Source organism: Solanum pennellii, chromosome 4, assembly GCF_001406875.1.
Source record: "Solanum pennellii chromosome 4, SPENNV200".
NCBI classification, from domain to species: Eukaryota; Viridiplantae; Streptophyta; class Magnoliopsida; order Solanales; family Solanaceae; genus Solanum; species Solanum pennellii.
In genome coordinates, this window is record NC_028640.1 from 20,626,605 (window position 1) to 20,638,882 (window position 12,278).

The window sequence follows — 12,278 nt, forward strand, 5'->3', positions numbered from 1 at the left end:
TATATATATATATATATATATATATGTATATGTATAGATTATACATAGACCCTTCTTATAGGAAGATTACTTAGTCTTCTACTTTTATTGCACATAAATATCTATAGAACATAAAATAGTCATAATAGTCGTCTCATCTCATAACCATCTAATAAGAGTGCAAGAATTTGGGCATTGACATACATCAAAGTAAGAATGCCTCTCATGGGCTATACAATGTTTCATACTAAATGGAAAAAAAGAAATGTAGAAGTTTTAAACACAAAACAACTCCATTAGCTAGATAGTAGCATCACCCTCAGAAAGTGAGGAGCTACCCTACTTGGATGATCAAGACATCCAAGTCTTCTTAAAGTCGTCTTCAAAAGCACTTCAACGACTGGAACCTAAAATATTGGGGAAAAGAAAGAAATGGGGTTATTACACCACTTGTTCTAAGTATGAGATCATATGCACACATACTTTGAAATCATGTTAAGAAAAGGGACATTTCATAAAGATATGCAATTTATTTTGAAAAGACTTATGCATGTTTAACAAGACCATACCAAATAACTTAGGCATATTCATAAATTGTAGGCATGTCCATCACAAGAATAACAACATCAAGTCTAGTCAAGTCAACATGCATAACATATAGTTGAATACATAGATAAATACTCTATCATCAAGTCATAATAGTAGCAAGCATGAATAAGATCACATTTCAACATAACTAAAGCAAGACAATTACCTATGAACTCCTATCAAGTCAAAAAGTGAAATGATCAAGCAAATCCCCATAACCTTACTCAATCAAGTAACCCAACAAGAATCATGACTAACATCCTACTTCACATGTCATAACATTCAAAAGTACATAACATCATAGTTTAGCAATATATACCAACGCATACTCATAAGTGTCATCAATGAACATATTGTACAATAAATGTGCAAGTTCATAATATACATATCATATACCATCATACACATATTCATACATAAGAACATCCTCCTAAGACTCTCTTCAAGTCTTAACAGTTCAATGTTTAGGTAGAGTCCCGTACCCCTACCTAGACTAAGCTAAACCCTTTAGGTCATCCTTGTTAGAGTTCATTCTTTTGATTCACTTTACCTTTTGTGAACATCTTTCTCTAACCGACATAGACAACATGAGATAATGTGTGATCCGCTGTCATAGAATCCTACACCGAAAGAAGGCGGACTACTTGCCAAGGTAGTACCAAAACATGAACGTAACAACTACGCGGATCCACTAGCTAGTATTCCTATGGGGGCAACATAGTTGAAAAACTAGGAGATATAGTTGGGACCCTCTTTATGCTACATGCATTGTAGTCTCCAATATCAAGAGTACATTAGTAATCCTACCTTCCCTATGTGGGAAGGGACACTCCTCACTCTAGTTCAATGGGTTCTAAGCTAGAATCCCTTTTGAAATGTCTTTATTAGTCATCATAGCTTATTATAGGTCATAGGGTCTAATCCTTGTATAACATAATCATCATCATATATCAATAAGAATTGCACGAGTATTGTCCTTTCATTAAAATTCGTATAGGTGAGGTTAGCACATTAACATTTTCATATCATGATAAGGCATATTGGTAAATCATTCACCACCCTTATAACATTTACATCTTAAGCCAACACCTCAAGAATCATAGTCAAGACATTTTAATTCAACATAATACCAGCCTATCAATCCTAATACAAGGCACACTCTAATACAACATCATGACTTAATCACAATTAGCCACAATTTGAAGTAAAGGATAGGGATCACAAGACTTACCAAGTCTCCTTCATAATTCATCATTAAGGTCTAACCATAAACCTTTAATTCAAACCAATTAGGGTATAACATCATAATAATTCAATGAACAACATTATAACAAGGCTAAAAGAATCACTACATCACAATTCAACACTAGTTCATAGCTTAAGACAAGATACTTAGGTCAATTCACAACATACTTCATAACCTAGATCACTTCTCAAGAACTAGAATTATAGGACTATAATTCATCCTAATTTAGTTATAATTTATACAACAGCATCATATAATAGTAATCCAACCAATAACCAATGCAATTGAACCAATACAATACAATTCATATCAAGATCACAGCCTAGGGTTAAGAGGAATAGGTCACCTTCTACAAACTAGACCAAAACATCAATAAAAAATATAATTTAGTTATAATACATGTTAATATATTCACAATATACAAAATAAATCATAAACAAATCAATTTATAACACCAATTTCGATATCGGATGAAAACTCAATTTTGGAAATCAATTTGATGGAACCCTTTGTGGAAAGAGGTCTCAAAGGTGAATTAGATCCCATAACTTACTAATTGATGAATATTGATCTTGAAACTTGACCCTTTGAATACCTTAAACCCTTCCCTAGCTTGGTCTTCAATGGTGTTCTTCACTAGAGAGAAGGAAGAGAGTTAGAGCTAATATTAGTTTAGTGGGGTTGAGGTCTTTATATGGGGTGTTAATTAACATAATTAGGCTTCCCTTTACCCCTAAATAATGACATAACACCTTAATTACTTAATTAAAACTAATTCAAAACATGCAGAAAATTAGGCATTGATAGACGACACCACGATCGACGGATCGTGGGTCAATCGACGGCCAACCCCCCTTCTGTGCTGCACATCCGTAGGTAAGTTCAGGGAATGTGAAAAATAGTCCCTTAATGGATTTTTCTAAGTGTTGGTCGATGTATGGCAACGATGCCCCGTTTACCAACCTACGCCCTGTCGATTCCCCTCGTGGGTGCACACTGCCTAGGCAGTCCTTGACCCCTAAATGCAAGGTCCTCCTCAAGTTACCTTAGTTGGTACTTGGGGAGTCGTGAATGGAAGTTTCAACCATGGATCATCTTAATCACATGTTATACACCCTTCCAACAATTTTTACCTTTTTCCAACTTCAAAAAGCTAGTCAAATAGGCTAAGGCACGCTAGCACCTCATTGAACTAGTTTCCGGATATCATGGACTTTCTTGGACGTTTTGGTTTCTAGACTTCCTAATGGACTTATATTCATCAAAATAGACCTTAAAATGGTGTCTAAACCTTATGAAACTTATGTTAGGCTCTATAACATGTCTTGGATTTTTGAAATGTTACACCACTAGTCTATGCTAAAAGAACTAAGGAATCATCTCAAATGTATGTCCTTTTTCTACCCATCTTGGCTACACAATTTACGGGGGATGTGAGTTTTATGAACTCTCCCCCATATCGGTTCTCAATACTACTCCTAAATATGATATCTCATATGCTTAAAAACATAACTCTTTATGTGGTTTGAGATAATTACTCAAAAACTTAACTCAAAGACTCTCTTGGAAATCGGTGTTTCCTCTATTGTTTAAATTTGAAAACCATATAAGCTCTTGGGATACTTAGTACCATAAGCTCTTGGGATACTTAGTCCCATATACTCTTAGAGTTCTTGGAAGACTCTAAGACCTCTCTATACTTTACTCTTAACTTTCCTTGAATTTCAATTATTGATTCAAGGTTAATAAAATGATGATATGGATGATATCTTAGTATTTATACTATATGTAACTTAGAGTATATAAATCAACTAGAAAACATAGGTATGATTCTAGGGAACTCAAAAAGAAAGAAGTGGGAAAGGATAGAAGACGTAGAGACCTTGACGTACTAAGTGGAGTTGGGCGCCAGACCCGCATCTACAGATGCTGGGTTAGGGTGCTCTAAGTGGCGTAGCACCCAAGAGCCCAAACCATAAACCCTGATGTGGGCGCTCTTAGTGGCGCAGTGCCCCATGACCCTACCCAAAAAATTCCCAAAGTTCTTGCTTATTTTTTAACTTTAGACCCTCTAGATTCGATTGGTTTCTTGCACAAACACTTAGACTTGAATACAGAACTAAAGTATGCAAGAATCTACTCAAAAAAAACCTTAATTCAATGCAACTAACTCAATAACTCCTCCAAAACTCAATAATCAATATTCAAATGAAACATTCGACAAAATTTATCAAGAACTCATAAAATCTTCTTTCAAGAAACAAATACACTGAATTAAACATGATTGGCACGTGGGGAACAAAACCAACACTATGTGATATCACATACCTCGTAGGGATTAACCCTTGGCAAAATTCTCAAGCTAAACTTCAAGAACGCGATGATTCAATAGCTTCTTCTACTCTTTTCTCTTCTATTCTCTTCTTTTCTCTTTTCTAAAAACCCTAACATAATTTTATGAAAATTAAACTTAACCTAACAAGTTTAGACCCCAAAAAAATTACTAAAAATGAATTTAATTAAATGGATAGTGAATTGACCAAATACCCTTTGGAAATCAAGGTGACTATCCTTATTCAGACAGCCCGGCAAACGAACATCTCTCCATAATACGAACTCGAAAATGATCAAACTCAGTGGAATTGGAAAGATAATTCAAATACCTTTCATATACTATCTTTTAGACCACCTAAACCATGCTTTGGTAGGATTTGGGATCGGTTGAAGTTGACCCAAAACTCACACTTAGCTTAACATGTAAAATTTTACAAATTTGATTATTTCCAAAAATGATTTCTTTCTAATTATAGTACTATCAAATGGTGAGGTGTGACACTTCATATTAGTTATGTTTATATTAAATCTGGAACCTGATTACACATGGTGATTTAACATAAATTGATATGTGATAAGAACTTCATACTATTTTGATTCTTAAACATGCTTAAATCACTTGTACTTAAAATTGGTCATAGCTTTGGAAACAAAGTATTTTCACTCCAATTAAACACAAAGTTAGTAAATTCACTGGTAACGACCTAGAATGAAATACTCTCTTCTTTTTTTTTTGCGATTGTAACCCGTTGAGTTTCAAAAAGATCCAAAGAGAGGTTTGTACAATTCAACCATCAATTTTTCGTTTTGGATCACCTTCAATTTATCATATCTTTTACCACATAAAGATTTAGGTTACCATGACCTATTGAATTAGAGGTACTTGAATCCTCTCCTAATCTTCCTGCAACAATAGTAACCAATTTTTGTAACATTGAACCAAATTTCAAATTTATTAGAGGATTTGGGGGTTAAAGATCTATACTGTCTGGTTCATAAAAGCTTAATTCTTTATAAGAAATATTTGGGTCATGGTAAGCTTATTGAACCATTTCAAAATTCCACTAAGCAAATCCCCAAATATGGAATTTTAAGATGTTTTTCAACCCATACATTCAAATTCCACCATGTACGAAGTTGAAGTCATCTTTGTTGGGAATGTTTTACTGATACGGTCAATGTGGGTCTTCTTGTGAATCCAAAGTTAGCTGAACTAGGACTGGACATAGAATGGTAGTTTGCACCATTTTCCCCCTGTGATTTATCATTAAGTGTTTATACAAAGGTTTTAGAGGTTCGTCTTAAAATGTATAGAATTTAATTATAGAGGATTTTAATTATGATATTAATTTGTAAATGACAATTAATATATATCATAATAAACTATAGATTGTACACTAAAAATCCTAGTAGCATTCCTTTATGTAACTTCAAAATCCAACATTAAATCTTATTTAACTACTCATGTCAACATTAAATCTTATTTAACTACTCATGTTAGAAGATCAATCAATTAAATTAAATTTTTGATAATTTAATTCATTGATTAATTAGACAGGCCATGTCGAAGCATCATATTATCGAGAACATGACTCGGGATATGAAAGAGTGGTTTCATAGGGTAGAAAGTTAGAAGGGGTAGAGTGTTTTCTTGCCTTGAGTAGGTTTAGGGTTATTAGTGTTTGTAGTAGTACTAGTCGCACCTTTATAGTACTTGTCACATGTTGTTTATTATGTTTTGATTAACACACTACTTTGTTGTTATTATTATTTGCTTTTTTGTAGACTTTGAACTGGTTTTCTTATTAAAGTATATGATTCCTCATTGTTTTCTTCTTCTTTTACTTGTGTTAGTTGCACTTAAGTCGATGGTTTTTTCCTGTTATGTTGTTGTTGTTAATTAATTTAATCATTTACTATTACGTTTAACTTATTTCATTTAACAAATACAAAATTCACATGCTAATAAGTAATTATAAATGGACATCATTAATCTCAAGGTCAACACCAATTCTATTAACTAATTATTATTTCATCTATGTGATTTTTATCATCCAATCTATCAAGAATATACTGAACCACAATAAAATCTCACCTTTTGCCCTATCATGAAAATAAATTAAATTACATTGATCATAGCAATTATATTAAGATTAATGTTGTGCTAATTTTACTATATTTTGAAAAAAAATCACTTTTTGAAATGTTCAAAGCATAAACTATTGGGAAAAGGGTCTAAAAAATACTTCGACTTTGGCCAAAATTGATGTTACGATACCAAACTTTATGGAATACCTTTTACCCTCTGCACTATTTAATAGTATATTTTAAAGGTATATATGTATCCACGTGAACACATTATTATGGTGCAATATTTATGATGTTCACGTGAGCACATATATATCTTTGAAATACACGATTAATTAGTGAAAGGGGGTAATACGTAATTTCCAAATATTGGTTTTGTTACAACAATTTCGATCAAATTCAGATATATTTCATACATTTTTTCCTAAAAAATTTAAGAAATACTTAGAAAAAGAGTCGTCGCTTAAATTTTTTTTTGAAGAAATTAAGAAAATTTAATTCAAAAATGCCTTAACAAATAAACCTTCAAAAATATAGAAAAAATGGGTAAGAGGTTCTTATTTCTACTTAAAGAAAGTATTAGCACTTCAATTAGCCTCTAACATACGGTTATCCAACGATTAGAAAGATATTTGACTAACTCTTTGAGAAAATGATTAAGTAAAGATTATTTTTTGAGTCTTTTTAGAAAAAGGAAGGTAACCTAAACATTTGAAATAAATGAGAAGTAACTAAAACATTTTTTATTTATTCTTAAGAAAATAAATAAATAAAGATAAAAAAAGTACAAATAAATTAATATAAAAACTTTAAAAATAGACTATATAATAATTTAGTTGAATCACTTTAAAGATCATACCTTAAACAAATTTGGCCAATGTAAGACCTCTAATGACTTAGGTTAACTAGAGCCTAACATGTTTGTCGTGATGATATAAGGTCCTAAATTGGTCTTAAATATGGTATTGACGCAATGTGTAAGATTTTAGGTGCATTGGAAGTGAAACGTTAAGGGATGACTAAGACGTTCGACGACTAAGTCACCTATGTGCTTCATATGTAATTTTATGTGTTTATGTGTGATTCATGAGGTTATAAGGTCCTTAAAATTAGTAATTATAGCATATATAGGCAGTGTGTTAAGTTTTGTGAAGTTTGGAGGTCAAACGTTCAGAGCGTCCATGATGTTCGAAAGTGTTGCCTTAAAATGACCTTGTGTGTGCATGCATATTTCGTTGAGTTTTACGTGTTAGTTTTGGGTTAAATTCATGTGAGAGGTTCCAAAATCGTATAAGATCATGTTTGGGTTGGAAACGTCCTGGCAAACATCCCCAAGGACCAACCAAGGATCCTTGAGGAAGGACTCATGTTGGTGGCCATAACTGCCCAAGGCAGTCCCACCTACGGATGGCAAATGACGGCCAGTGGCCTTGTCCACGCCCCGTAGGTGGAGGGCTTCATCTGTTACTTAGCCTTGGGATCTAAGCTTCCAGTTTCCAGCCTCTAAACCCATAGACGAAGAATAGGACGGTCCGTTGTGGACCTAAGCCCAGTCGATGGGCGACCATCGTTTGGGGTCTGTATTTTGCGTACAGTTCACTGTTAACTGAGAGGTGAAAGTGTAATTTAACCCCACTTCCAAATAAGAGTATTTTCGGTTCCTTAAGGGTCTTTTGGGTATTTTAAATGTGTTTATAAGCCTAAAACACTAAGAAGATTTCATTCTTCCAAATCAAAAACCCAAATCCCTTGGGATTCTCTCTAGAACTCCATTGGAGTCAAAACTCAAGGAAGGGCTTGGAGTGACTAACTGAGTGTAGATTCTTCATCAAATTGAATAATTAGATTCATCAAGGTATGGATTTTAATCCTTGAAACTCTCTTCATCAAGGAGCCCAACTTTCAAAGATATTTTTCTAAAGTTTCCAAGTTGAATTGTGCAATTTTATGATCTATTCTATGGGTTCTTGCATTAATGGTTTCTAAACATTGAATTATGATTAAATTGTTATTGTATTGATTATTTCAACTAAAATAACCTATGAACCCATTAATTGGATGAACCCTAGTTTTTGACTAAGTTATGGGTTACTTGATAATGATTTAATGTTGATGAATTCTAATGTAGTTTTATATAGGCTATTGATTGATGTAATAATTGCAGTAAATTGATGTCTAGATTGTATTGGATTGATGAATGTGTATTAATTTGACCTAGTTTCATGAATATTATTATAATTATGTTAAATTGTTGGTTATGGCCATGGGTAAGGGCCTTGTGATATCGAATGTGGTGATTTGGCATTGAATGAGGTGTTGAGGATGTTGTGGTGGTAAGCCGCACTATTTCCTTTGTTTTATGATTAATTAGACTTTAATTATGTTGTGATTGGTATGGTCCACTTATGGTGGCGGCGTTATGTGTTTTACTTGCTATTGATGTGGCCTTTTCGACGTTATTTTGAGTAATGTAACGATCATGGCCTTGTTGGCAAACTACTTGAAGTAATGTGATTATTTTGTGTAGTTGATTATGTGAAGTATGATTATTTCCATCTACATTTTAAGTGATGTGAAAGTATATGTGTTCTATTGATGTTATGTAGGTGATCATGTTAGACTATGAATGTGGCTTTGTGTGTATAATATTATGGTTTATGTATGTTATTCCTACTTGAGTATATGAGTCTATGATGTTCATATTTATGTTGATATGAAAGTATATAGGATGACTTGAGATGATAAGGGCTATTTCTATGTGCTTCTAGAATAACATGTGTTATTAGTTAAAGTGAAGAATGTGGTATCTTGTCTTGGTTGACTTGTGTCCCTTGCTTGATGTAAGTATGAATCTGAATATGTTATGCCTTGACTTAGGATGCTATAGTCTCTTAGTCTTGAATGTATGAATGACATGTGACCTTAAATGAAGTTAAGAGGGTCCTTTATGTGAAACCTTGAACCTAGTGGTAAGGTTATGAATGTTAAAGTCGTTATCCGTAATGGTATCCTTCAAAGTAAAGGAATGATAGACTTAAGGTTAATTGGCTGGAACGGCATCATATTAATCCTTAATAAAGTCATCATGAGCTTCTTGTTTCCATTGGTAGGTAGCCCTAGTGGACCTTTCTTTGGTAGGGTAAATGTGATTGGGTTATGAACTTGATATGGAACCCCTTTATATGAACCTTAAGTGTTAATTACTCTACAAGAACGTAGGCTAGCACTGAGTGAGCATGGTAAGGGAAGTAGTTCTAGTTAAATAATGAGACTAGATTACAATGCATGCCCTTCACATTCCTTAACCATGTGCCTACATGGGATGTGTCTAAGTTCTACCATTGGCAAGTAGAACACCCTCAATGGAGTAGGTTAGAACTTCGGGTTCCATGTCTTTCTATCATGCTCTATGTTGGTTATTGCCTATTCTCATCATATGGAATATATATTAGCATTAGAGAAGTTCTATGAAGTTTAGGTGGTGTATGAGACGCTATCTAGACATTGCGCAATAGGCTTTGAAGGTGTCACTTGGAGTTCCTAGGTCTTGTCCAAGATAATTACTTGAATGTCCTTTATGTGTTGAATGTCTCCTAAATGAACTAATGAATATAATGACTTAAGTTAACAAAGTATGTTAATTGAATAATTACTTATCTAGAGTAGTTAAGGGTTGTCTAGTTAAGGTGTGAAGGGGCATAGGAATGGTCACTTCGTATCTTACCTAGATGAGTATTAAGAACGACTCTAGTTAAGGAACATGTTGATTATGTGGACATGACTAAACTTAGGAAGTCCTAAGAATTATTTAGGTAGTGTTGAAGAGGTCAATCATGGACGTCATCCTCTCGTTTTACTTAAGTAAGTCTTTTGATAGCCTTTTGTAAGGGAATGTCATATTATCTCATATTGATGTGTTTAATGTCTTGTAATTGTGTATGTGTCTTATTATAAGTATTGTTGAGAGTCATTTAGGTATGCTTAGGGAGGTTGTAAGGGCGGTCTCTCTTTGTGTTACTTAAGTGGTCATATGATATCTTTTAGTGAGAAGACTACACGCTAGAAAGTGTTAAAAGGAAGGAAGAGATACTTCACTGTCACAGTGAAGCAATTCACTGTACATTGAATATAGCTCACTGTTAAGTTAGCTAAAAATTGTGTTAAATCGTTTAAATTTTATCTTATGTGTTTCTAAGTTGTAGAATGTTGTTATTATGAATATAATATGTTTTTTAAATGAAAAGATGCATATTTCTACTAAATGTCCGTTTTCATCAATTTCATGCATTATGTCATACTTAGTACATGTCGTTGTACTAAACCATGTTTTTATCTATCTCTATAGTTGTTGGTAGGTGAGGAGAATTCGGGAAGTGAAGACATGGATAGTAGCATCATTCAAGTGAAGTCGAAGTATGTCCTCATTTGATTTGAGGGCATAAATGTCTTTTATGTTTTCCTTTGAAGTATTGTAATAGACTAAGTATTTCTATATTTTGAAGTATGGGTCGTGTCCCATGTATTTTCTTGTCTTAAGTTTGATGAGATTGAGACTTAGTATTTCCTATGACTTTATCTGAAAGAGTTTTTAAACACTATGATATATTTGTGAAAAGTTTTAATTCCGTGTTTTACACAAAAGTTTTCAGAAAAATATATTTTTTATAAGTTTTTGACTTTTTAGAGTCGCCACTTAATATTTGAGAAGAATTAAGAAAATCTTTGTTTTAAAAAGACTTAAAAAGGAAAAAATCAATTGAAAACTAAAAAGGGGGGTTCGGGGATTCATATTTATATTTTAGGAAGGTTTTACGACACCTAAAATATTCGCTAATGCGATTTTCCGGAAACTAACTTTGTTTGGCTAAAAGCTTTTTAACTTATTTTTGAATTAAAAAATTACTTAGTATTTGTTAAGAAGTGAAATACTAACCTATCTTTTAAGTTAATTATCTTAAATCGCGAAATTTACTTAAGTCATTTTTTAATTCTTTAAAGTCGATCAATTTAATTTTAGAACATGGTGGCGCCTTGCGAGGATTTGCGAATTTATAACCTTAAGACTAGCGGCAATAAACACACAAAGAGACGACAAAAAAAAGGAGGGAGGGAGAGAGAAAGAGGAGTTGGGGTCCAAATCCGGTTTCTGTTCGCCTGGACTGGTATTTGGACCCATTTTGTTTTGGGTTTTGACCCACTTCCATTTGTACCTGTCCTGTACTAACAAAATATCAATAGTAAATGTGAAAGAAAGACAAGGGCTTAGGCCCAAAACAAAATACAATTTTTTGCTATGTAAAGAAAATGTGATGGGCCTTTCGACCCAATCTGCTTTCCAATCTTCGATCTTCTCTGAATTTTGGATCCCGGAACTTGTTCGTCAGATTTTATTGTTGTCTGACTCAGCTGAAAGTTTTGGAGCCTTTATGGCTCTCTAGTAATTCGGGAAAAAGAATTTGTTACGAACTCGGATGGAATTACATGCGACAGAGAAGGTAAAGAAAAAATTAATAAAATACGTAAACTATTATTTGAACCACAATTTTTAGGCAGTTTGAACTAGCTAGATCAATACAATTCCCATGTCGGTTTGATGACAAATAATGTTTACTCTTTGGAAGAGATAGACAAGGCATGCATTTATTTAGAAGTAAATGAAATAGCCTTTGAAATAAATATAAGTTACACAAAACAATCAAAGCGGTTTTCTTAAATAATATAAAGGCTGCATTATAGAGATAATAAAAGAAGCAATTAAAGACCTTAAAGCATGCCAACCATACCTACCAACATCCTATATTCCCAAAGTGCATATTACAAACTAATAAGACGCGCAAAATATATACCCCAAAAAAACCGCGCCGCCTAATTAACAAATAAGACAATCACATGCTTTAGTTTTTGTAACGACCTGTTTAGTCGTTTTGAGCAGCAGATTTTATTTATGGAAAAACTGTGTGAGTCGACGGAACCCACGACGGACCGTCATGGGCACGACGGGACGTCGAGGGGGTCTCGTTCCAAAAGACTTAGACTTCTGAAA